Consider the following 21,672-nt stretch of genomic DNA (forward strand, 5'->3'; position numbering starts at 1 on the left):
TAGTTCTTCTCCTTTTCCTGCCCTAGAAAACTGGCAGGAGACACTAAAATCCCGATGGAAGGAAGTAAATGCCAATTTAAAGAAATCGGTTTCACTCCAGAAAGTACAGGCTGACCGAAAGCGTTCACCTGAGTGGGAGTTCTCTCCCGGGGATCTTGTATGGATTTCCACTCGGCATATCGCCTTACGGCAACCTTCAGCTAAGCTTGGGCCTAAATTTGTGGGTCCATATCCAGTAGCTAAAAGAATCAATAAAGTTTCTTATCAGATAACGTTGCCTCAATCTATGCGTGGGGTGAGAACATTTCATGTGTCATTACTAAAACCTGCGGTGCATGTGGACCCTGGTCCTCCTCCTGTGTTAGTGGATGGTGAGCCTGAGTATGAGGTCGAGAGAATACTGGATTCTCGATTTCTTAGGAGGTCTCTCCAGTATCTGGTTCATTGGAGGGGATACGGTCCTGAGGAGAGATCATGGGTACCAGCTCATCATTGCCATGCACAAGAACTCATACAGGAGTTTCATGACTCCCATCCTGATAAACCTTCCTTAGCGCGTTCGGAGACCACGCCTCAGCGGAGGGGTAATGTCAGGGAGAGACTCACCTCTTCAGCGGCGGCCAGTATGGACGCCGCTCGCAGCGCTGACGTCACCGGATCCCCGAACTTCCGGTCGGCATCAGCTGGCGGCGCCGGCGGCCGTCACAGCCACAGGTCATCATTGCAGGGCCGGGCAACGCGCTCACGCACGGAGCGTCAGGCCCTTTATGCCCTGAGGAGAAGGTTGCCTTGATCCGCCCTGTGGAGGCACGCTCCGCCCCTTGCTGACATCATCCTGGGGGTGGGGGTTCCTGGAGGAACAATCTGCATTTAAGCAGCAGACTGTCAGTACTCCTTGTCCGCTGTAGCGATCACACTCTGTGCTAGCTCTCGGATCCACAGTATACTTATATATTGGTTACGCCAATATATAGGTACTGGAAGAAATATACCATTGTATTTACCTGTGTCTTTGATCTTTTGCCTGTCCTTGACTCTGAGTTTGCCTAATCCTTCTGTACTGCTGCCTATCTGATTTTCCGTTGCCTACCTTGCTGTGCCCTCGTTTACTCTCTTGCCTACCGTCTCTGTACCTCATATCTCTGATCTCTGTTGCCGAACCCCGGCTAGCCTTCTAGTCTCCGACTCCGCCTCCTGATTCTGTACCTCGTATTTCTGATTACCTGTTGCCGATCCTTGCTTGTCGACCATCCCCGCCAGTGGGCCCTTGCCGCTGGACGGTAGTCTGTGTTCTGTGGGCCATCGCCACAGAACAATACGCTATTATTGTTTGCACCAATCATTACACCCCATTTTGGGTGGACAGAGGTTAGCGTATATATCGGATTATCGGTGAGACTGCAGATCACTTATAATCAGGTATATCTGTATTTCTGGCGATACTGCAGATCTCCAGAGATCAGTCACTCTCTGTCCTCTCTAGTTGTTACGGAACGTGACATCGTCTAAGTAGTGGTGAATCCTTATCCCCTGTACTCTCAGGACAGCAATCGCGGCTACTAGCACCTTTGAGAAGGTTCTTGGTGACGTGGATAGTCCGAAAGGAAGCGAAGTGAATTGGAAATGAAGGTCTATCAGGGCAAACCTCAGGAATTTCTGAAAATCGTGATGAACCGGTACATGTAAATAGGCATCTTGTAGATCGATTGAGATCATCCAATCGTTTGGAGCTATTGCCATTATTATGGATTGAAGGGATTCCATTTTGAACTTTGCTAGGGCTATTGATTTGTTGAGGTATTTCAAATCTATCACCGGTCTGAATGTTCCTGTCTTTTTGCGTACCAGAAATATTGGAGAATATATGCCCTGAAACCTCTCCTGTTGTGGTACTGGTACTATCGCCTTTTGATCTACCAAAGACTTCACATAGTCTTTTAATGTTGACCTTTTTAGTACACCGTTTGGTAAACGTGTTGGAGTAAATCTGTCTTGAGGCAGAGACTTGAACTTCCACCTGTGGCCTCTTGATATCGTAGATATTACCCAACGATCCTGAATATTCTCCACCCAGCATTCCCTGAAGAATCGCAGTCTGGATCCCACTGGGTACGACCGGGTGGACGTGCCTTCAAAACGACTGCTTGGATGGCCCCGAAATCTGAGTAGTTGATTTGAGATTTCTGGCTAATGATGCCTGAGAGCTTCTCCAATTTTTCCTGAATTGCTTTCCTGGCTTGTAACTTTTAGCATCCTTGAATCTGTTGAAATTCTGCTTTTTAATTCCAGAAGGTGGCTTATTCTGGGGTCTGTCTTGTGGTATCAGGCCGGATTTTCCCCCTGTCACTCTCGATATGGCCTTATCCATCTCTGTTCCAAAAAGCGTCTTACCGTCAAATGGAATTTTGATCCAGTTTTGCTTGGAACTCTGATCCGCTTTCCACGGTTTCATCCATAGAGCTCTTTTTGCTGTAACTGCATTTAGCATAATACGTGAAGAGGATCTAAGCAGATCTAGAGATGCTTCTGCTAAGAAATCTGCTGTAATTCTCAAGTCTTCAAATGCACTAAGAATCTGTGATTTTTCCATATCCTCTATTATTGCTCCTTCTATGTTTGATACCCAGACCTTCATGGCTTTTGCCACTGATGTGAGGGAAATGGCGGGTTTGCACGCTGTACCTGCTGTTAAATAAATCTTTTTTAGATCATTATCGATCCGTCTATCCATAACGTCAACGAACATTACTGAATTTTCCATAGGCAGAGTAACGTGCTTTATAAGCCTTGATAATGAAGCATCCACCGTCGGTGGATTGAGAAGAAAAGGCACCTCCTCCTCCTTTAAAGGATATAATTTTGAAAACCTGTTCTGTATGGAAGGTTTATTCTCCACCTTCTTCCACTCTTCTAGAATGACATTTCTTATTTCCTTCATTAAAGGAAAAGACGAGGACTTTTTTACAAGATGAGAGTAGTACTCTTTGTTCAACTCTTGTTCCTCCTCTTGTTCTGTCCATTCTAGCGCTTCCTTGACTGCTGCTATGAATGGTGCCATCAGACTAAAATTGAAAAGTCCTGGAATGTCTTCATCTCCAGTATTTTCAGCCGTGCTATCATTGTTCTCTAATTCCGGATGGGCTGAAGTTGAGGCTTGGGCCGACACCTCTTCTCTTACTACCTTTCTGATCACATCGATTATTTCATCTGACTTCTTCTCTTGAAGTGATTCTGCTTCATTACTCCTTGACAACTGCCCGAAACAGGATTCACAGACCGTCTTATCTTGAAGGGCCCGATTCAGACATGCCCAGCATTGCCCCTTGCTGGGTAGGCGTCTAGAAACTGGGGATCTTGATCTATTTCTGTAATAGTAATCATCATAGCTGTGGTGATGACGATATCCATGCCTTGAATCATATCTTCTTCTTGGAGAACGTGACCTAGATCTTGAACGTCTTGACGATTCCTTATGATGTTTCTTCGACTTATGTTTCTTCGATTTTGATGGTGATCGTGATTTTATAGTCACTACACTTGATATTCTCTCTTCTGTAGAGCTGGAAGACATAAACAACAATTTATGTTGCTCAGTAATGTCCCCTTAAAATTCCTTTTTTTTTTTTTTTTTTTCTCTGTCCCTTTAAAACAAAAATACCTTACCCAGAGGGACGTTCATGATCACTCTCCTCGGTACCTGCGGGATCCACTGTGAATAAACAATAATTGTAATTAGAACCTATAATATACACATATATCTATATACACCAACAGCAGTATACTATCTGACCACTAGATGTCCCCACTTACTGAGTTCAATATCAACGATTCTGCCACGCAGACAAAACAGCCACAGCCTCCGGCAACTAAGATGCAGACCAGTCAGCGAGACAGCCAGCGCTGAACTGACACTTGTCTGCTTAAATAGTGCGGGCAAGAGAGCGTGCATAGCGTCTCCCCGCTCTCCTGGCACGCTGCCCTCAAAAAACATGGCCGCTCGAACGGAAGACCAACCCTGTCGGGCAGCGCGCATGCGCAGAGCGGAGATCCGGACGCCGAGGATGGACACGCCCCCCGCCGCCTCTCCACATACTACAGCACACCACGAGGAGACGGAAAACAGCGCAGATGAGCGCAGAAACCAGAGACAACCTCACCCAACGGGCGCACAGTGAATCCCAGCGTTTAGCTTGCAGGTACCGATGACCATGAAGGTACTGCAGACATGAATGCACATTTAGTAGCTCTGTGCTGCAGACCGAGCAGGAAAAGAAGTACACAAAGAAAAACCTGCCCTAGGTAAGGCGCTCAATGAGCTTACATATCCACCTGTAAAACACATAATAAACACTCCTACCTTATACATACTATCTACACACACTTGTACACACTAAAGGGTCCCATAGGGCAGAGGACGAAAAAAAGAATGCAGTGGGGGTGAAGGGGTAGACCTTATATAGATTTTTGATTGGGTCCTGTAGGGGTCAAGGGGGCGGAGCCTACCCAGAGTATGCCGACATGGAGGTATCAGGAAAGAGGATATACAGTCAACTTAAAAGAGCCAAACATTTCTTAATGAATATATATCAAAGAAAATATAGGACACATATAGAGTAGATAATTTACCTGAATAAAAGGTACTAGATTGGAGATTTATCTCATGGGAAGTCATAAATACAGCTGCATTTACCTGAATAAAAGGTACTAGATTGGAGGTTTGTCTTATGGGAACTCATAAATACAGCTGCAGGAGGGCAAAAAATTCAAACATGATTGTCAGGAAAGGTATTTGAACCCAAGTCTACAGGACACATGCAACCTGCATGGAGCGCCTTAGACCCTCTAACCACACCGACAACACACCACTGCTGCTACGACTCAGAAAATATCATGAGTCTTTGCCTGCACAGGACACTTGTGCTGAAAAAAAATCACACAAACTGTGATGCAATGTAACCGAAATAGCTCAGTTGGGAGAGCGTTAGACTGAAGATCTAAAGGTCCCTGGTTCGATCCCGGGTTTCGGCATGATATCTTATTGTTAGAAAAAACTTAGTAAAATAAAGCCAAATTCAGACTACACCCGGAACTCGGCAAGATAAGAGGACATACAGTCAACTTAAAAGAGACAAACATTTCTTAATGAATATATATCAAAGAAAATATAGGACACATATAGAGTAGATAATTTACCTGAATAAAAGGTACTAGATTGGAGATTTATCTCATGGGAAGTCATAAATACAGCTGCATTTACCTGAATAAAAGGTACTAGATTGGAGGTTTGTCTTATGGGAACTCATAAATACAGCTGCAGGAGGGCAAAAAATTCAAAAATGATTGTCAGGAAATGTATTTGAACCCAAGTCTACAGGACACATGCAACCTGAATGGAGCGCCTTAGACCCTCTAACCACACCGACAACACACCACTGCTACTACGACTCCGAAAATATCATGAGTCTTTGCCTGCACAGAACACTTGTGCTGAAAAAAAATCACACAAACTGTGATGCAATGTAGCCGAAATAGCTCAGTTGGGAGAGCGTTAGACTGAAGATCTAAAGGTCCCTGGTTCGATCCCGGGTTTCGGCATGATATCTTATTGTTAGAAAAAACTTAGTAAAATAAAGCCAAATTCAGACTACACCCGGAACTCGGCAAGATAAACTGATTCTCAATACAGAAACGTCCTGATTGAACCAGACAAAATAGAGACATGGATTTAACACAATACCTCTGGTCACATCAAATATTTCAAGACTGCAAGAAAAGAGGACATACAGTCAACTTAAAAGAGCCAAACATTTCTTAATGAATATATATCAAAGAAAATATAGGACACATATAGAGTAGATAATTTACCTGAATAAAAGGTACTAGATTGGAGATTTATCTCATGGGAAGTCATAAATACAGCTGCATTTACCTGAATAAAAGGTTCTAGATTGGAGGTTTGTCTTATGTGAACTCATAAATACAGCTGCAGGAGGGCAAAAAATTCAAAAAAGATTGTCAGGAAAGGTATTTGAACCCAAGTCTACAGGACGCATGCAACCTGAATGGAGCGCCTTAGACCCTCTAACCACACCGACAACACAACACTGCTTCTATGACTCAGAAAATATCATGAGTCTTTGCCTGCAGAGGACACTTGTGCTGAAAAAAAATCACACAAACTGTAATGCAATGTAGCCGAAATAGCTCAGTTGGGAAAGCGTTAGACTGAAGATCTAAAGGTCCCTGGTTCGATCCCTTGTTTTGGCATGATATCTTATTGTTAGAAAAAACTTAGTAAAATAAAGCCAAATTCAGAGTACACCTGGAAATCGGCAAGATAAACTGATTCTCAATACTGAAACATCCTGATTGAACCAGACAAAATAGAGACATGGATTTAACACAATACCTCTGGTCACATCAAATATTTCAAGACTGCAAGAAAAGAGGACATACAGTCAACTTAAAAGAGACAAACATTTCTTAATGAATATATATCAAAGAAAATATAGGACACATATAGAGTAGATAATTTACCTGAATAAAAGGTACTAGATTGGAGATTTATCTCATGGGAAGTCATAAATACAGCTGCATTTACCTGAATAAAAGGTTCTAGATTGGAGGTTTGTCTTATGTGAACTCATAAATACAGCTGCAGGAGGGCAAAAAATTCAAAAAAGATTGTCAGGAAAGGTATTTGAACCCAAGTCTACAGGACGCATGCAACCTGAATGGAGCGCCTTAGACCCTCTAACCACACCGACAACACAACACTGCTTCTATGACTCAGAAAATATCATGAGTCTTTGCCTGCACAGGACACTTGTGCTGAAAAAAAATCACACAAACTGTAATGCAATGTAGCCGAAATAGCTCAGTTGGGAGAGCGTTAGACTGAAGATCTAAAGGTCCCTGGTTCGATCCCTTGTTTTGGCATGATATCTTATTGTTAGAAAAAACTTAGTAAAATAAAGCCAAATTCAGAGTACACCTGGAAATCGGCAAGATAAACTGATTCTCAATACTGAAACATCCTGATTGAACCAGACAAAATAGAGACATGGATTTAACACAATACCTCTGGTCACATCAAATATTTCAAGACTGCACGAAAAGAGGACGTACAGTCAACTTAAAAGAGACAAACATTTCTTAATAATTATATATCAAAGAAAATATAGGACACCTATAGAGTAGATAATTTACCTGAATAAAAGGTACTAGATTGGAGATTTATTTCATGGGAAGTCATAAATACAGCTGCATTTACCTGAATAAATGGTACTAGATTGGAGGTTTGTCTTATGTGAACTCATAAATAGAGCTGCAGGAGGGCAAAAAAAATCAAAAAATATTGTCAGGAAAGGTATTTGAACCCAAGTCTACAGGACACATGCAACCTGAATGGAGCGCCTTAGACCCTCTAACCACACCGACAACACAACACTGCTTCTATGACTCAGAAAATATCATGAGTCTTTGCCTGCACAGGACATTTGTGCTGAAAAAAAAATCACACAAACTGTGATGCAATGTAGCTGAAATAGCTCAGTTGGGAGAGCGTTAGACTGAAGATCTAAAGGTCCCTGGTTCGATCCCGGGTTTCGGCATGATATCCTATTGTTAGAAAAAACTTAGTAAAATAAAGCCAAACTCAGACTACACCCGGAACTCGGCAAGATAAACTGATTCTCAATACAGAAACGTCCTGATTGAACCAGACAAAATAGAGACATGGATTTAACACAATACCTCTGGTCACATCAAATATTTCAAGACTGCAAGAAAAGAGGATATACAGTCAACTTAAAAGAGACAAACATTTCTTAATGAATATATATCAAAGAAAATATAGGACACATATAGAGTAGATAATTTACCTGAATAAAAGGTACTAGATTGGAGATTTATCTCATGGGAAGTGATAAATACAGCTGCAATTACCTGAATAAAAGGTACTAGATTGGAGGTTTGTCTTATGGGAACTCATAAATACAGCTGCAGGAGGGCAAAAGATTCAAAAATGATTGTCAGGAAAGGTATTTGAACCCAAGTCTACAGGACACATGCAACCTGCATGGAGCGCCTTAGACCCTCTAACCACACCGACAACACACCACTGCTACTACGACTCAGAAAATATCATGAGTCTTTGCCTGCACAGGACACTTGTGCTGAAAAAAAAAATCACACAAACTATAAAGCAATGTAGCCGTAATAGCTCAGTTGGGAGAGCGTTAGACTGAAGATCTAAAGGTCCCTGGTTCGATCCCGGGTGTCGGCATGATATCTTATTGTTAGAAAAAACTTAGTAAAATAAAGCCAAATTCAGACTACACCCGGAACTCGGCAAGATAAACTTATTCTCAATACAGAAACGTCCTGATTGAACCAGACAAAATAGAGACATGGATTTAACACAATACCTCTGGTCACATCAAATATTTCAAGACTGCAAGAAAAGAGGACATACAGTCAACTTAAAAGAGACAAACATTTCTTAATGAATATATATCAAAGAAAATATAGGACACCTATAGAGTAGATAATTTACCTGAATAAAAGGTACTAGATTGGAGATTTATCTCATGGGAAGTCATAAATACAGCTGCATTTACCTGAATAAAAGGTACTAGATTGGAGGTTTGTCTTATGGGAACTCATAAATACAGCTGCAGGAGGGCAAAAAATTCAAAAATGATTGTCAGGAAAGGTATTTGAACCCAAGTCTACAGGACACATGCAACCTGCATGGAGCGCCTTAGACCCTCTAACCTCACCGACAACACACCACTGCTACTACGACTCCGAAAATATCATGAGTCTTTGCCTGCACAGGACACTTGTGCTGAAAAAAATCACACAAGCTGTGATGCAATGTAGCCGAAATAGCTCAGTTGGGAGAGCGTTAGACTGAAGATCTAAAGGTCCCTGGTTCGATCCCGGGTTTCGGCATGATATCTTATTGTTAGAAAAAACTTAGTAAAATAAAGCCAAACTCAGACTACACCCGGAACTCGGCAAGATAAGAGGACATACAGTCAACTTAAAAGAGACAAACATTTCTTAATGAATATATATCAAAGAAAATATAGGACACATATAGAGTAGATAATTTACCTGAATAAAAGGTACTAGATTGGAGATTTATCTCATGGGAAGTCATAAATACAGCTGCAATTACCTGAATAAAAGGTACTAGATTGGAGGTTTGTCTTATGGGAACTCATAAATACAGCTGCAGGAGGGCAAAAAATTCAAAAATGATTGTCAGGAAAGGTATTTGAACCCAAGTTTACAGGACACATGCAACCTGCATGGAGCGCCTTAGACCCTCTAACCACACCGACAACACACCACTGCTACTACGACTCAGAAAATATCATGAGTCTTTGCCTGCACAGGACACTTGTGCTGAAAAAAAATCACACAAACTGTAATGCAATGTAGCCGAAATAGCTCAGTTGGGAGAGCGTTAGACTGAAGATCTAAAGGTCCCTGGTTCGATCCCTTGTTTTGGCATGATATCTTATTGTTAGAAAAAACTTAGTAAAATAAAGCCAAATTCAGAGTACACCTGGAAATCGGCAAGATAAACTGATTCTCAATACTGAAACATCCTGATTGAACCAGACAAAATAGAGACATGGATTTAACACAATACCTCTGGTCACATCAAATATTTCAAGACTGCACGAAAAGAGGACGTACAGTCAACTTAAAAGAGACAAACATTTCTTAATAATTATATATCAAAGAAAATATAGGACACCTATAGAGTAGATAATTTACCTGAATAAAAGGTACTAGATTGGAGATTTATTTCATGGGAAGTCATAAATACAGCTGCATTTACCTGAATAAATGGTACTAGATTGGAGGTTTGTCTTATGTGAACTCATAAATAGAGCTGCAGGAGGGCAAAAAAAATCAAAAAATATTGTCAGGAAAGGTATTTGAACCCAAGTCTACAGGACACATGCAACCTGAATGGAGCGCCTTAGACCCTCTAACCACACCGACAACACAACACTGCTTCTATGACTCAGAAAATATCATGAGTCTTTGCCTGCACAGGACATTTGTGCTGAAAAAAAAATCACACAAACTGTGATGCAATGTAGCTGAAATAGCTCAGTTGGGAGAGCGTTAGACTGAAGATCTAAAGGTCCCTGGTTCGATCCCGGGTTTCGGCATGATATCCTATTGTTAGAAAAAACTTAGTAAAATAAAGCCAAACTCAGACTACACCCGGAACTCGGCAAGATAAACTGATTCTCAATACAGAAACGTCCTGATTGAACCAGACAAAATAGAGACATGGATTTAACACAATACCTCTGGTCACATCAAATATTTCAAGACTGCAAGAAAAGAGGATATACAGTCAACTTAAAAGAGACAAACATTTCTTAATGAATATATATCAAAGAAAATATAGGACACATATAGAGTAGATAATTTACCTGAATAAAAGGTACTAGATTGGAGATTTATCTCATGGGAAGTGATAAATACAGCTGCAATTACCTGAATAAAAGGTACTAGATTGGAGGTTTGTCTTATGGGAACTCATAAATACAGCTGCAGGAGGGCAAAAGATTCAAAAATGATTGTCAGGAAAGGTATTTGAACCCAAGTCTACAGGACACATGCAACCTGCATGGAGCGCCTTAGACCCTCTAACCACACCGACAACACACCACTGCTACTACGACTCAGAAAATATCATGAGTCTTTGCCTGCACAGGACACTTGTGCTGAAAAAAAAAATCACACAAACTATAAAGCAATGTAGCCGTAATAGCTCAGTTGGGAGAGCGTTAGACTGAAGATCTAAAGGTCCCTGGTTCGATCCCGGGTGTCGGCATGATATCTTATTGTTAGAAAAAACTTAGTAAAATAAAGCCAAATTCAGACTACACCCGGAACTCGGCAAGATAAACTTATTCTCAATACAGAAACGTCCTGATTGAACCAGACAAAATAGAGACATGGATTTAACACAATACCTCTGGTCACATCAAATATTTCAAGACTGCAAGAAAAGAGGACATACAGTCAACTTAAAAGAGACAAACATTTCTTAATGAATATATATCAAAGAAAATATAGGACACCTATAGAGTAGATAATTTACCTGAATAAAAGGTACTAGATTGGAGATTTATCTCATGGGAAGTCATAAATACAGCTGCATTTACCTGAATAAAAGGTACTAGATTGGAGGTTTGTCTTATGGGAACTCATAAATACAGCTGCAGGAGGGCAAAAAATTCAAAAATGATTGTCAGGAAAGGTATTTGAACCCAAGTCTACAGGACACATGCAACCTGCATGGAGCGCCTTAGACCCTCTAACCTCACCGACAACACACCACTGCTACTACGACTCCGAAAATATCATGAGTCTTTGCCTGCACAGGACACTTGTGCTGAAAAAAATCACACAAGCTGTGATGCAATGTAGCCGAAATAGCTCAGTTGGGAGAGCGTTAGACTGAAGATCTAAAGGTCCCTGGTTCGATCCCGGGTTTCGGCATGATATCTTATTGTTAGAAAAAACTTAGTAAAATAAAGCCAAACTCAGACTACACCCGGAACTCGGCAAGATAAGAGGACATACAGTCAACTTAAAAGAGACAAACATTTCTTAATGAATATATATCAAAGAAAATATAGGACACATATAGAGTAGATAATTTACCTGAATAAAAGGTACTAGATTGGAGATTTATCTCATGGGAAGTCATAAATACAGCTGCAATTACCTGAATAAAAGGTACTAGATTGGAGGTTTGTCTTATGGGAACTCATAAATACAGCTGCAGGAGGGCAAAAAATTCAAAAATGATTGTCAGGAAAGGTATTTGAACCCAAGTTTACAGGACACATGCAACCTGCATGGAGCGCCTTAGACCCTCTAACCACACCGACAACACACCACTGCTACTACGACTCAGAAAATATCATGAGTCTTTGCCTGCACAGGACACTTGTGCTGAAAAAAAATCACACAAACTGTAATGCAATGTAGCCGAAATAGCTCAGTTGGGAGAGCGTTAGACTGAAGATCTAAAGGTCCCTGGTTCGATCCCGGGTTTCGGCTTGATATCTTATTGTTAGAAAAAACTTAGTAAAATAAAGCCAAATTCAGACTACACCCGGAACTCGGCAAGATAAACTGATTCTCAATACAGAAACGTCCTGATTGAACCAGACAAAATAGAGACATGGATTTAACACAATACCTCTGGTCACATCAAATATTTCAAGACTGCAAGAAAAGAGGACATACAGTCAACTTAAAAGAGACAAACATTTCTTAATGAATATATATCAAAGAAAATATAGGACACATATAGAGTAGATAATTTACCTGAATAAAAGGTACTAGATTGGAGATTTATCTCATGGGAAGTCATAAATACAGCTGCATTTACCTGAATAAAAGGTACTAGATTGGAGGTTTGTCTTATGGGAACTCATAAATACAGCTGCAGGAGGGCAAAAAATTCAAAAATGATTGTCAGGAAAGGTATTTGAACCCAAGTCTACAGTACACATGCAACCTGCATGGAGCGCCTTAGACCCTCTAACCACACCGACAACATACCACTGCTACTACGACTCCGAAAATATCATGAGTCTTTGCCTGCACAGGACACTTGTGCTGAAAAAAAATCACACAAACTGTGATGCAATGTAGCCGAAATAGCTCAGTTGGGAGAGCGTTAGACTGAAGATCTAAAGGTCCCTGGTTCGATCCCGGGTTTCGGCATGATATCTTATTGTTAGAAAAAACTTAGTAAAATAATGCCAAATTCAGACTACACCTGGAACTCGGCAAGATAAACTGATTCTCAATACAGAAACGTCCTGATTGAACCAGACAAAATAGAGACATGGATTTAACACAATACCTCTGGTCAAATCAAATATTTCAAGACTGCAAGAAAAGAGGACATACAGTCAACTTAAAAGAGACAAACATTTCTTAATGAATATATATCAAAGAAAATATAGGACACATATAGAGTAGATAATTTACCTGAATAAAAGGTACTAGATTGGAGATTTATCTCATGGGAAGTCATAAATACAGCTGCATTTACCTGAATAAAAGGTACTAGATTGGAGGTTTGTCTTATGGGAGCTCATAAATACAGCTGCAGGAGGGCAAAAAATTCAAAAATGATTGTCAGGAAAGGTATTTGAACCCAAGTCTACAGGACACATGCAACCTGTATGGAGCGCCTTAGACCCTTTAACCACACCAACAACACACTACTGCTACTACGACTCAGAACATATCATGAGTCTTTGCCTGCACAGGACACTTGTGCTGAAAAAAAATCACACAAAGTGTGATGCAATGTAGCCGAAATAGCTCAGTTGGGAGAGCGTTGGACTGAAGATCTAAACGTCCCTGGTTCGATCCCGGGTGTCGGCATGATATCTTATTGTTAGAAAAAACTTAGTAAAATAAAGCCAAATTCAGACTACACCCGGAACTCGGCAAGATAAACTGATTCTCAATACAGAAACGTCCTGATTGAACCAGACAAAATAGAGACATGGATTTAACACAATACCTCTGGTCACATCAAATATTTCAAGACTGCAAGAAAAGAGGACATACAGTCAACTTAAAAGAGACAAACATTTCTTAATGAATATATATCAAAGAAAATATAGGACACCTATAGAGTAGATAATTTACCTGAATAAAAGGTACTAGATTGGAGATTTATCTCATGGGAAGTCATAAATACAGCTGCATTTACCTGAATAAAAGGTACTAGATTGGAGGTTTGTCTTATGGGAACTCATAAATACAGCTGCAGGAGGGCAAAAAATTCAAAAATGACTGTCAGGAAAGGTATTTGAACCAAGGTCTACAGGACACATGCAACCTGCATGGAGCGCCTTAGACCCTCTAACCACACCGACAACACACCACTGCTACTACGACTCCGAAAATATCATGAGTCTTTGCCTGCACAGGACACTTGTGCTGAAAAAAAATCACACAAACTGTGATGCAATGTAACCGAAATAGCTCAGTTGGGAGAGCGTTAGACTGAAGATCTAAAGGTCCCTGGTTCGATCCCGGGTGTCGGCATGATATCTTATTGTTAGAAAAAACTTAGTAAAATAAAGCCAAATTCAGACTACACCCGGAACTCGGCAAGATAAACTTATTCTCAATACAGAAACGTCCTGATTGAACCAGACAAAATAGAGACATGGATTTTACACAATACCTCTGGTCACATCAAATATTTCAAGACTGCAAGAAAAGAGGACATACAGTCAACTTAAAAGAGACAAACATTTCTTAATGAATATATATCAAAGAAAATATAGGACACATATAGAGTAGATAATTTACCTGAATAAAAGGTACTAGATTGGAGATTTATCTCATGGGAAGTCATAAATACAGCTGCATTTACCTGAATAAAAGGTACTAGATTGGAGGTTTGTCTTATAGGAACTCATAAATACAGCTGCAGGAGGGCAAAAAATTCAAAAATGATTGTCAGGAAAGGTATTTGAACCCAAGTCTACAGGACACATGCAACCTGTATGGAGCGCCTTAGACCCTCTAACCACACCGACAACACACCACTGCTACTACGACTCAGAAAATATCATGAGTCTTTGCCTGCACAGGACACTTGTGCTGAAAAAAAATCACACAAGCTGTGATGTAATGTAGCCGAAATAGCTCAGTTGGGAGAGCGTTAGACTGAAGATCTAAAGGTCCCTGGTTCGATCCCGGGTTTCGGCATGATATCTTATTGTTAGAAAAAACTTAGTAAAATAAAGCCAAATTCAGACTACACCCGGAACTCGGCAAGATAAACTGATTCTCAATACAGAAACGTCCTGATTGAACCAGACAAAATAGAGACATGGATTTTACACAATACCTCTGGTCACATCAAATATTTCAAGACTGCAAGAAAAGAGGACATACAGTCAACTTAAAAGAGACAAACATTTCTTAATGAATATATATCAAAGAAAATATAGGACACATATAGAGTAGATAATTTACCTGAATAAAAGGTACTAGATTGGAGATTTATCTCATGGGAAGTCATAAATACAGCTGCAATTACCTGAATAAAAGGTACTAGATTGGAGGTTTGTCTTATGGGAACTCATAAATACAGCTGCAGGAGGGCAAAAAATTCAAAAATGATTGTCAGGAAAGGTATTTGAACCCAAGTTTACAGGACACATGCAACCTGCATGGAGCGCCTTAGACCCTCTAACCACACCGACAACACACCACTGCTACTACGACTCAGAAAATATCATGAGTCTTTGCCTGCACAGGACACTTGTGCTGAAAAAAAATCACACAAACTGTAATGCAATGTAGCCGAAATAGCTCAGTTGGGAGAGCGTTAGACTGAAGATCTAAAGGTCCCTGGTTCGATCCCGGGTTTCGGCTTGATATCTTATTGTTAGAAAAAACTTAGTAAAATAAAGCCAAATTCAGACTACACCCGGAACTCGGCAAGATAAACTGATTCTCAATACAGAAACGTCCTGATTGAACCAGACAAAATAGAGACATGGATTTAACACAATACCTCTGGTCACATCAAATATTTCAAGACTGCAAGAAAAGAGGACATACAGTCAACTTAAAAGAGACAAACATTTCTTAATGAATATATATCAAAGAAAATATAGGACACATATAGAGTAGATAATTTACCTGAATAAAAGGTACTAGATTGGAGATTTATCTCATGGGAAGTCATAAATACAGCTGCATTTACCTGAATAAAAGGTACTAGATTGGAGGTTTGTCTTATGGGAACTCATAAATACAGCTGCAGGAGGGCAAAAAATTCAAAAATGATTGTCAGGAAAGGTATTTGAACCCAAGTCTACAGTACACATGCAACCTGCATGGAGCGCCTTAGACCCTCTAACCACACCGACAACATACCACTGCTACTACGACTCCGAAAATATCATGAGTCTTTGCCTGCACAGGACACTTGTGCTGAAAAAAAATCACACAAACTGTGATGCAATGTAGCCGAAATAGCTCAGTTGGGAGAGCGTTAGACTGAAGATCTAAAGGTCCCTGGTTCGATCCCGGGTTTCGGCATGATATCTTATTGTTAGAAAAAACTTAGTAAAATAATGCCAAATTCAGACTACACCTGGAACTCGGCAAGATAAACTGATTCTCAATACAGAAACGTCCTGATTGAACCAGACAAAATAGAGACATGGATTTAACACAATACCTCTGGTCAAATCAAATATTTCAAGACTGCAAGAAAAGAGGACATACAGTCAACTTAAAAGAGACAAACATTTCTTAATGAATATATATCAAAGAAAATATAGGACACATATAGAGTAGATAATTTACCTGAATAAAAGGTACTAGATTGGAGATTTATCTCATGGGAAGTCATAAATACAGCTGCATTTACCTGAATAAAAGGTACTAGATTGGAGGTTTGTCTTATGGGAGCTCATAAATACAGCTGCAGGAGGGCAAAAAATTCAAAAATGATTGTCAGGAAAGGTATTTGAACCCAAGTCTACAGGACACATGCAACCTGTATGGAGCGCCTTAGACCCTTTAACCACACCAACAACACACTACTGCTACTACGACTCAGAACATATCATGAGTCTTTGCCTGCACAGGACACTTGTGCTGAAAAAAAATCACACAAAGTGTGATGCAATGTAGCCGAAATAGCTCAGTTGGGAGAGCGTTGGACTGAAGATCTAAACGTCCCTGGTTCGATCCCGGGTGTCGGCATGATATCTTATTGTTAGAAAAAACTTAGTAAAATAAAGCCAAATTCAGACTACACCCGGAACTCGGCAAGATAAACTGATTCTCAATACAGAAACGTCCTGATTGAACCAGACAAAATAGAGACATGGATTTAACACAATACCTCTGGTCACATCAAATATTTCAAGACTGCAAGAAAAGAGGACATACAGTCAACTTAAAAGAGACAAACATTTCTTAATGAATATATATCAAAGAAAATATAGGACACCTATAGAGTAGATAATTTACCTGAATAAAAGGTACTAGATTGGAGATTTATCTCATGGGAAGTCATAAATACAGCTGCATTTACCTGAATAAAAGGTACTAGATTGGAGGTTTGTCTTATGGGAACTCATAAATACAGCTGCAGGAGGGCAAAAAATTCAAAAATGACTGTCAGGAAAGGTATTTGAACCAAGGTCTACAGGACACATGCAACCTGCATGGAGCGCCTTAGACCCTCTAACCACACCGACAACACACCACTGCTACTACGACTCCGAAAATATCATGAGTCTTTGCCTGCACAGGACACTTGTGCTGAAAAAAAATCACACAAACTGTGATGCAATGTAACCGAAATAGCTCAGTTGGGAGAGCGTTAGACTGAAGATCTAAAGGTCCCTGGTTCGATCCCGGGTGTCGGCATGATATCTTATTGTTAGAAAAAACTTAGTAAAATAAAGCCAAATTCAGACTACACCCGGAACTCGGCAAGATAAACTTATTCTCAATACAGAAACGTCCTGATTGAACCAGACAAAATAGAGACATGGATTTTACACAATACCTCTGGTCACATCAAATATTTCAAGACTGCAAGAAAAGAGGACATACAGTCAACTTAAAAGAGACAAACATTTCTTAATGAATATATATCAAAGAAAATATAGGACACATATAGAGTAGATAATTTACCTGAATAAAAGGTACTAGATTGGAGATTTATCTCATGGGAAGTCATAAATACAGCTGCATTTACCTGAATAAAAGGTACTAGATTGGAGGTTTGTCTTATAGGAACTCATAAATACAGCTGCAGGAGGGCAAAAAATTCAAAAATGATTGTCAGGAAAGGTATTTGAACCCAAGTCTACAGGACACATGCAACCTGTATGGAGCGCCTTAGACCCTCTAACCACACCGACAACACACCACTGCTACTACGACTCAGAAAATATCATGAGTCTTTGCCTGCACAGGACACTTGTGCTGAAAAAAAATCACACAAGCTGTGATGTAATGTAGCCGAAATAGCTCAGTTGGGAGAGCGTTAGACTGAAGATCTAAAGGTCCCTGGTTCGATCCCGGGTTTCGGCATGATATCTTATTGTTAGAAAAAACTTAGTAAAATAAAGCCAAATTCAGACTACACCCGGAACTCGGCAAGATAAACTGATTCTCAATACAGAAACGTCCTGATTGAACCAGACAAAATAGAGACATGGATTTTACACAATACCTCTGGTCACATCAAATATTTCAAGACTGCAAGAAAAGAGGACATACAGTCAACTTAAAAGAGACAAACATTTCTTAATGAATATATATCAAAGAAAATATAGGACACATATAGAGTAGATAATTTACCTGAATAAAAGGTACTAGATTGGAGATTTATCTCATGGGAAGTCATAAATACAGCTGCATTTACCTGAATAAAAGGTACTAGATTGGAGGTTTGTCTTATAGGAACTCATAAATACAGCTGCAGGAGGGCAAAAAATTCAAAAATGATTGTCAGGAAAGGTATTTGAACCCAAGTCTACAGGACACATGCAACCTGTATGGAGCGCCTTAGACCCTCTAACCACACCGACAACACACCACTGCTACTACGACTCAGAAAATATCATGAGTCTTTGCCTGCACAGGACACTTGTGCTGAAAAAAAATCACACAAGCTGTGATGCAATGTAGCCGAAATAGCTCAGTTGGGAGAGCGTTAGACTGAAGATCTAAAGGTCCCTGGTTCGATCCCGGGTTTCGGCATGATATCTTATTGTTAGAAAAAACTTAGTAAAATAAAGCCAAATTCAGACTACACCCGGAACTCGGCAAGATAAACTGATTCTCAATACAGAAACGTCCTGATTGAACCAGACAAAATAGAGACATGGATTTTACACAATACCTCTGGTCACATCAAATATTTCAAGACTGCAAGAAAAGAGGACATACAGTCAACTTAAAAGAGACAAACATTTCTTAATGAATATATATCAAAGAAAATATAGGACACATATAGAGTAGATAATTTACCTGAATAAAAGGTACTAGATTGGAGATTTATCTCATGGGAAGTCATAAATACAGCTGCATTTACCTGAATAAAAGGTACTAGATTGGAGGTTTGTCTTATAGGAACTCATAAATACAGCTGCAGGAGGGCAAAAAATTCAAAAATGATTGTCAGGAAAGGTATTTGAACCCAAGTCTACAGGACACATGCAACCTGTATGGAGCGCCTTAGACCCTCTAACCACACCGACAACACACCACTGCTACTACGACTCAGAAAATATCATGAGTCTTTGCCTGCACAGGACACTTGTGCTGAAAAAAAATCACACAAGCTGTGATGCAATGTAGCCGAAATAGCTCAGTTGGGAGAGCGTTAGACTGAAGATCTAAAGGTCCCTGGTTCGATCCCGGGTTTCGGCATGATATCTTATTGTTAGAAAAAACTTACTAAAATAAAGCCAAATTCAGACTACACCCGGAACTCGGCAAGATAAACTTATTCTCAATACAGAAACGTCCTGATTGAACCAGACAAAATAGAGACATGGATTTTACACAATACCTCTGGTCACATCAAATATTTCAAGACTGCAAGAAAAGAGGACATACAGTCAACTTAAAAGAGACAAACATTTCTTAATGAATATATATCAAAGAAAATATAGGACACATATAGAGTAGATAATTTACCTGAATAAAAGGTACTAGATTGGAGATTTATCTCATGGGAAGTCATAAATACAGCTGCATTTACCTGAATAAAAGGTACTAGATTGGAGGTTTGTCTTATAGGAACTCATAAATACAGCTGCAGGAGGGCAAAAAATTCAAAAATGATTGTCAGGAAAGGTATTTGAACCCAAGTCTACAGGACACATGCAACCTGTATGGAGCGCCTTACACCCTCTAACCACACCGACAACACACCACTGCTACTACGACTCAGAAAATATCATGAGTCTTTGCCTGCACAGGACACTTGTGCTGAAAAAAAATCACACAAGCTGTGATGTAATGTAGCCGAAATAGCTCAGTTGGGAGAGCGTTAGACTGAAGATCTAAAGGTCCCTGGTTCGATCCCGGGTTTCGGCATGATATCTTATTGTTAGAAAAAACTTAGTAAAATAAAGCCAAATTCAGACTACACCCGGAACTCGGCAAGATAAACTGATTCTCAATACAGAAACGTCCTGATTGAACCAGACAAAATAGAGACATGGATTTTACACAATACCTCTGGTCACATCAAATATTTCAAGACTGCAAGAAAAGAGGACATACAGTCAACTTAAAAGAGACAAACATTTCTTAATGAATATATATCAAAGAAAATATAGGACACATATAGAGTAGATAATTTACCTTAATAAAAGGTACTAGATTGGAGATTTATCTCATGGGAAGTCATAAATACAGCTGCATTTACCTGAATAAAAGGTACTAGATTGGAGGTTTGTCTTATAGGAACTCATAAATACAGCTGCAGGAGGGCAAAAAATTCAAAAATGATTGTCAGGAAAGGTATTTGAACCCAAGTCTACAGGACACATGCAACCTGTATGGAGCGCCTTAGACCCTCTAACCACACCGACAACACACCACTGCTACTACGACTCAGAAAATATCATGAGTCTTTGCCTGCACAGGACACTTGTGCTGAAAAAAAATCACACAAGCTGTGATGCAATGTAGCCGAAATAGCTCAGTTGGGAGAGCGTTAGACTGAAGATCTAAAGGTCCCTGGTTCGATCCCGGGTTTCGGCATGATATCTTATTGTTAGAAAAAACTTAGTAAAATAAAGCCAAATTCAGACTACACCCGGAACTCGGCAAGATAAACTGATTCTCAATACAGAAACGTCCTGATTGAACCAGACAAAATAGAGACATGGATTTTACACAATACCTCTGGTCACATCAAATATTTCAAGACTGCAAGAAAAGAGGACATACAGTCAACTTAAAAGAGACAAACATTTCTTAATGAATATATATCAAAGAAAATATAGGACACATATAGAGTAGATAATTTACCTGAATAAAAGGTACTAGATTGGAGATTTATCTCATGGGAAGTCATAAATACAGCTGCATTTACCTGAATAAAAGGTACTAGATTGGAGGTTTGTCTTATAGGAACTCATAAATACAGCTGCAGGAGGGCAAAAAATTCAAAAATGATTGTCAGGAAAGGTATTTGAACCCAAGTCTACAGGACACATGCAACCTGTATGGAGCGCCTTAGACCCTCTAACCACACCGACAACACACCACTGCTACTACGACTCAGAAAATATCATGAGTCTTTGCCTGCACAGGACACTTGTGCTGAAAAAAAATCACACAAGCTGTGATGCAATGTAGCCGAAATAGCTCAGTTGGGAGAGCGTTAGACTGAAGATCTAAAGGTCCCTGGTTCGATCCCGGGTTTCGGCATGATATCTTATTGTTAGAAAAAACTTAGTAAAATAAAGCCAAATTCAGACTACACCCGGAACTCGGCAAGATAAACTGATTCTCAATACAGAAACGTCCTGATTGAACCAGACAAAATAGAGACATGGATTTAACACAATACCTCTGGTCACA

General features: G+C 39.9%; 26 non-coding genes across 26 annotated transcripts; all 26 read left to right on the forward strand.

The window, feature by feature from the left end:
* The first annotated feature begins 4,955 nt into the window (after positions 1 to 4,955).
* On the forward strand, positions 4,956 to 5,028 carry TRNAF-GAA (transfer RNA phenylalanine (anticodon GAA)). The gene has a single exon. It is a non-coding gene; the product is annotated as a tRNA-Phe (tRNA).
* Positions 5,029 to 5,522: 494 nt separating this feature from the next.
* TRNAF-GAA (transfer RNA phenylalanine (anticodon GAA)) lies at positions 5,523 to 5,595 on the forward strand. The gene has a single exon. It is a non-coding gene; the product is annotated as a tRNA-Phe (tRNA).
* A 599-nt stretch (positions 5,596 to 6,194) lies between these two features.
* Positions 6,195 to 6,267, forward strand: TRNAF-GAA (transfer RNA phenylalanine (anticodon GAA)). Its single transcript has one exon. It is a non-coding gene; the product is annotated as a tRNA-Phe (tRNA).
* A 599-nt stretch (positions 6,268 to 6,866) lies between these two features.
* On the forward strand, positions 6,867 to 6,939 carry TRNAF-GAA (transfer RNA phenylalanine (anticodon GAA)). The gene has a single exon. It is a non-coding gene; the product is annotated as a tRNA-Phe (tRNA).
* Positions 6,940 to 7,540: 601 nt separating this feature from the next.
* Positions 7,541 to 7,613, forward strand: TRNAF-GAA (transfer RNA phenylalanine (anticodon GAA)). Its single transcript has one exon. It is a non-coding gene; the product is annotated as a tRNA-Phe (tRNA).
* Positions 7,614 to 8,214: 601 nt separating this feature from the next.
* TRNAF-GAA (transfer RNA phenylalanine (anticodon GAA)) lies at positions 8,215 to 8,287 on the forward strand. Its single transcript has one exon. It is a non-coding gene; the product is annotated as a tRNA-Phe (tRNA).
* Positions 8,288 to 8,885: 598 nt separating this feature from the next.
* TRNAF-GAA (transfer RNA phenylalanine (anticodon GAA)) lies at positions 8,886 to 8,958 on the forward strand. The gene has a single exon. It is a non-coding gene; the product is annotated as a tRNA-Phe (tRNA).
* A 494-nt stretch (positions 8,959 to 9,452) lies between these two features.
* On the forward strand, positions 9,453 to 9,525 carry TRNAF-GAA (transfer RNA phenylalanine (anticodon GAA)). The gene has a single exon. It is a non-coding gene; the product is annotated as a tRNA-Phe (tRNA).
* Positions 9,526 to 10,126: 601 nt separating this feature from the next.
* On the forward strand, positions 10,127 to 10,199 carry TRNAF-GAA (transfer RNA phenylalanine (anticodon GAA)). The gene has a single exon. It is a non-coding gene; the product is annotated as a tRNA-Phe (tRNA).
* A 601-nt stretch (positions 10,200 to 10,800) lies between these two features.
* Positions 10,801 to 10,873, forward strand: TRNAF-GAA (transfer RNA phenylalanine (anticodon GAA)). The gene has a single exon. It is a non-coding gene; the product is annotated as a tRNA-Phe (tRNA).
* A 598-nt stretch (positions 10,874 to 11,471) lies between these two features.
* On the forward strand, positions 11,472 to 11,544 carry TRNAF-GAA (transfer RNA phenylalanine (anticodon GAA)). Its single transcript has one exon. It is a non-coding gene; the product is annotated as a tRNA-Phe (tRNA).
* Positions 11,545 to 12,038: 494 nt separating this feature from the next.
* TRNAF-GAA (transfer RNA phenylalanine (anticodon GAA)) lies at positions 12,039 to 12,111 on the forward strand. The gene has a single exon. It is a non-coding gene; the product is annotated as a tRNA-Phe (tRNA).
* Positions 12,112 to 12,710: 599 nt separating this feature from the next.
* TRNAF-GAA (transfer RNA phenylalanine (anticodon GAA)) lies at positions 12,711 to 12,783 on the forward strand. The gene has a single exon. It is a non-coding gene; the product is annotated as a tRNA-Phe (tRNA).
* Positions 12,784 to 13,382: 599 nt separating this feature from the next.
* TRNAF-GAA (transfer RNA phenylalanine (anticodon GAA)) lies at positions 13,383 to 13,455 on the forward strand. Its single transcript has one exon. It is a non-coding gene; the product is annotated as a tRNA-Phe (tRNA).
* A 599-nt stretch (positions 13,456 to 14,054) lies between these two features.
* TRNAF-GAA (transfer RNA phenylalanine (anticodon GAA)) lies at positions 14,055 to 14,127 on the forward strand. Its single transcript has one exon. It is a non-coding gene; the product is annotated as a tRNA-Phe (tRNA).
* Positions 14,128 to 14,726: 599 nt separating this feature from the next.
* TRNAF-GAA (transfer RNA phenylalanine (anticodon GAA)) lies at positions 14,727 to 14,799 on the forward strand. Its single transcript has one exon. It is a non-coding gene; the product is annotated as a tRNA-Phe (tRNA).
* Positions 14,800 to 15,398: 599 nt separating this feature from the next.
* TRNAF-GAA (transfer RNA phenylalanine (anticodon GAA)) lies at positions 15,399 to 15,471 on the forward strand. Its single transcript has one exon. It is a non-coding gene; the product is annotated as a tRNA-Phe (tRNA).
* Positions 15,472 to 16,070: 599 nt separating this feature from the next.
* On the forward strand, positions 16,071 to 16,143 carry TRNAF-GAA (transfer RNA phenylalanine (anticodon GAA)). The gene has a single exon. It is a non-coding gene; the product is annotated as a tRNA-Phe (tRNA).
* A 599-nt stretch (positions 16,144 to 16,742) lies between these two features.
* TRNAF-GAA (transfer RNA phenylalanine (anticodon GAA)) lies at positions 16,743 to 16,815 on the forward strand. The gene has a single exon. It is a non-coding gene; the product is annotated as a tRNA-Phe (tRNA).
* Positions 16,816 to 17,414: 599 nt separating this feature from the next.
* Positions 17,415 to 17,487, forward strand: TRNAF-GAA (transfer RNA phenylalanine (anticodon GAA)). Its single transcript has one exon. It is a non-coding gene; the product is annotated as a tRNA-Phe (tRNA).
* Positions 17,488 to 18,086: 599 nt separating this feature from the next.
* On the forward strand, positions 18,087 to 18,159 carry TRNAF-GAA (transfer RNA phenylalanine (anticodon GAA)). The gene has a single exon. It is a non-coding gene; the product is annotated as a tRNA-Phe (tRNA).
* Positions 18,160 to 18,758: 599 nt separating this feature from the next.
* TRNAF-GAA (transfer RNA phenylalanine (anticodon GAA)) lies at positions 18,759 to 18,831 on the forward strand. The gene has a single exon. It is a non-coding gene; the product is annotated as a tRNA-Phe (tRNA).
* A 599-nt stretch (positions 18,832 to 19,430) lies between these two features.
* TRNAF-GAA (transfer RNA phenylalanine (anticodon GAA)) lies at positions 19,431 to 19,503 on the forward strand. Its single transcript has one exon. It is a non-coding gene; the product is annotated as a tRNA-Phe (tRNA).
* Positions 19,504 to 20,102: 599 nt separating this feature from the next.
* Positions 20,103 to 20,175, forward strand: TRNAF-GAA (transfer RNA phenylalanine (anticodon GAA)). The gene has a single exon. It is a non-coding gene; the product is annotated as a tRNA-Phe (tRNA).
* A 599-nt stretch (positions 20,176 to 20,774) lies between these two features.
* TRNAF-GAA (transfer RNA phenylalanine (anticodon GAA)) lies at positions 20,775 to 20,847 on the forward strand. Its single transcript has one exon. It is a non-coding gene; the product is annotated as a tRNA-Phe (tRNA).
* Positions 20,848 to 21,446: 599 nt separating this feature from the next.
* TRNAF-GAA (transfer RNA phenylalanine (anticodon GAA)) lies at positions 21,447 to 21,519 on the forward strand. Its single transcript has one exon. It is a non-coding gene; the product is annotated as a tRNA-Phe (tRNA).
* The last annotated feature ends 153 nt before the right edge of the window (positions 21,520 to 21,672 follow it).

The sequence above is a fragment of the Hyperolius riggenbachi genome, chromosome 6 (genome assembly GCF_040937935.1).
Source record: "Hyperolius riggenbachi isolate aHypRig1 chromosome 6, aHypRig1.pri, whole genome shotgun sequence".
Taxonomy (NCBI): Eukaryota; Metazoa; Chordata; class Amphibia; order Anura; family Hyperoliidae; genus Hyperolius; species Hyperolius riggenbachi.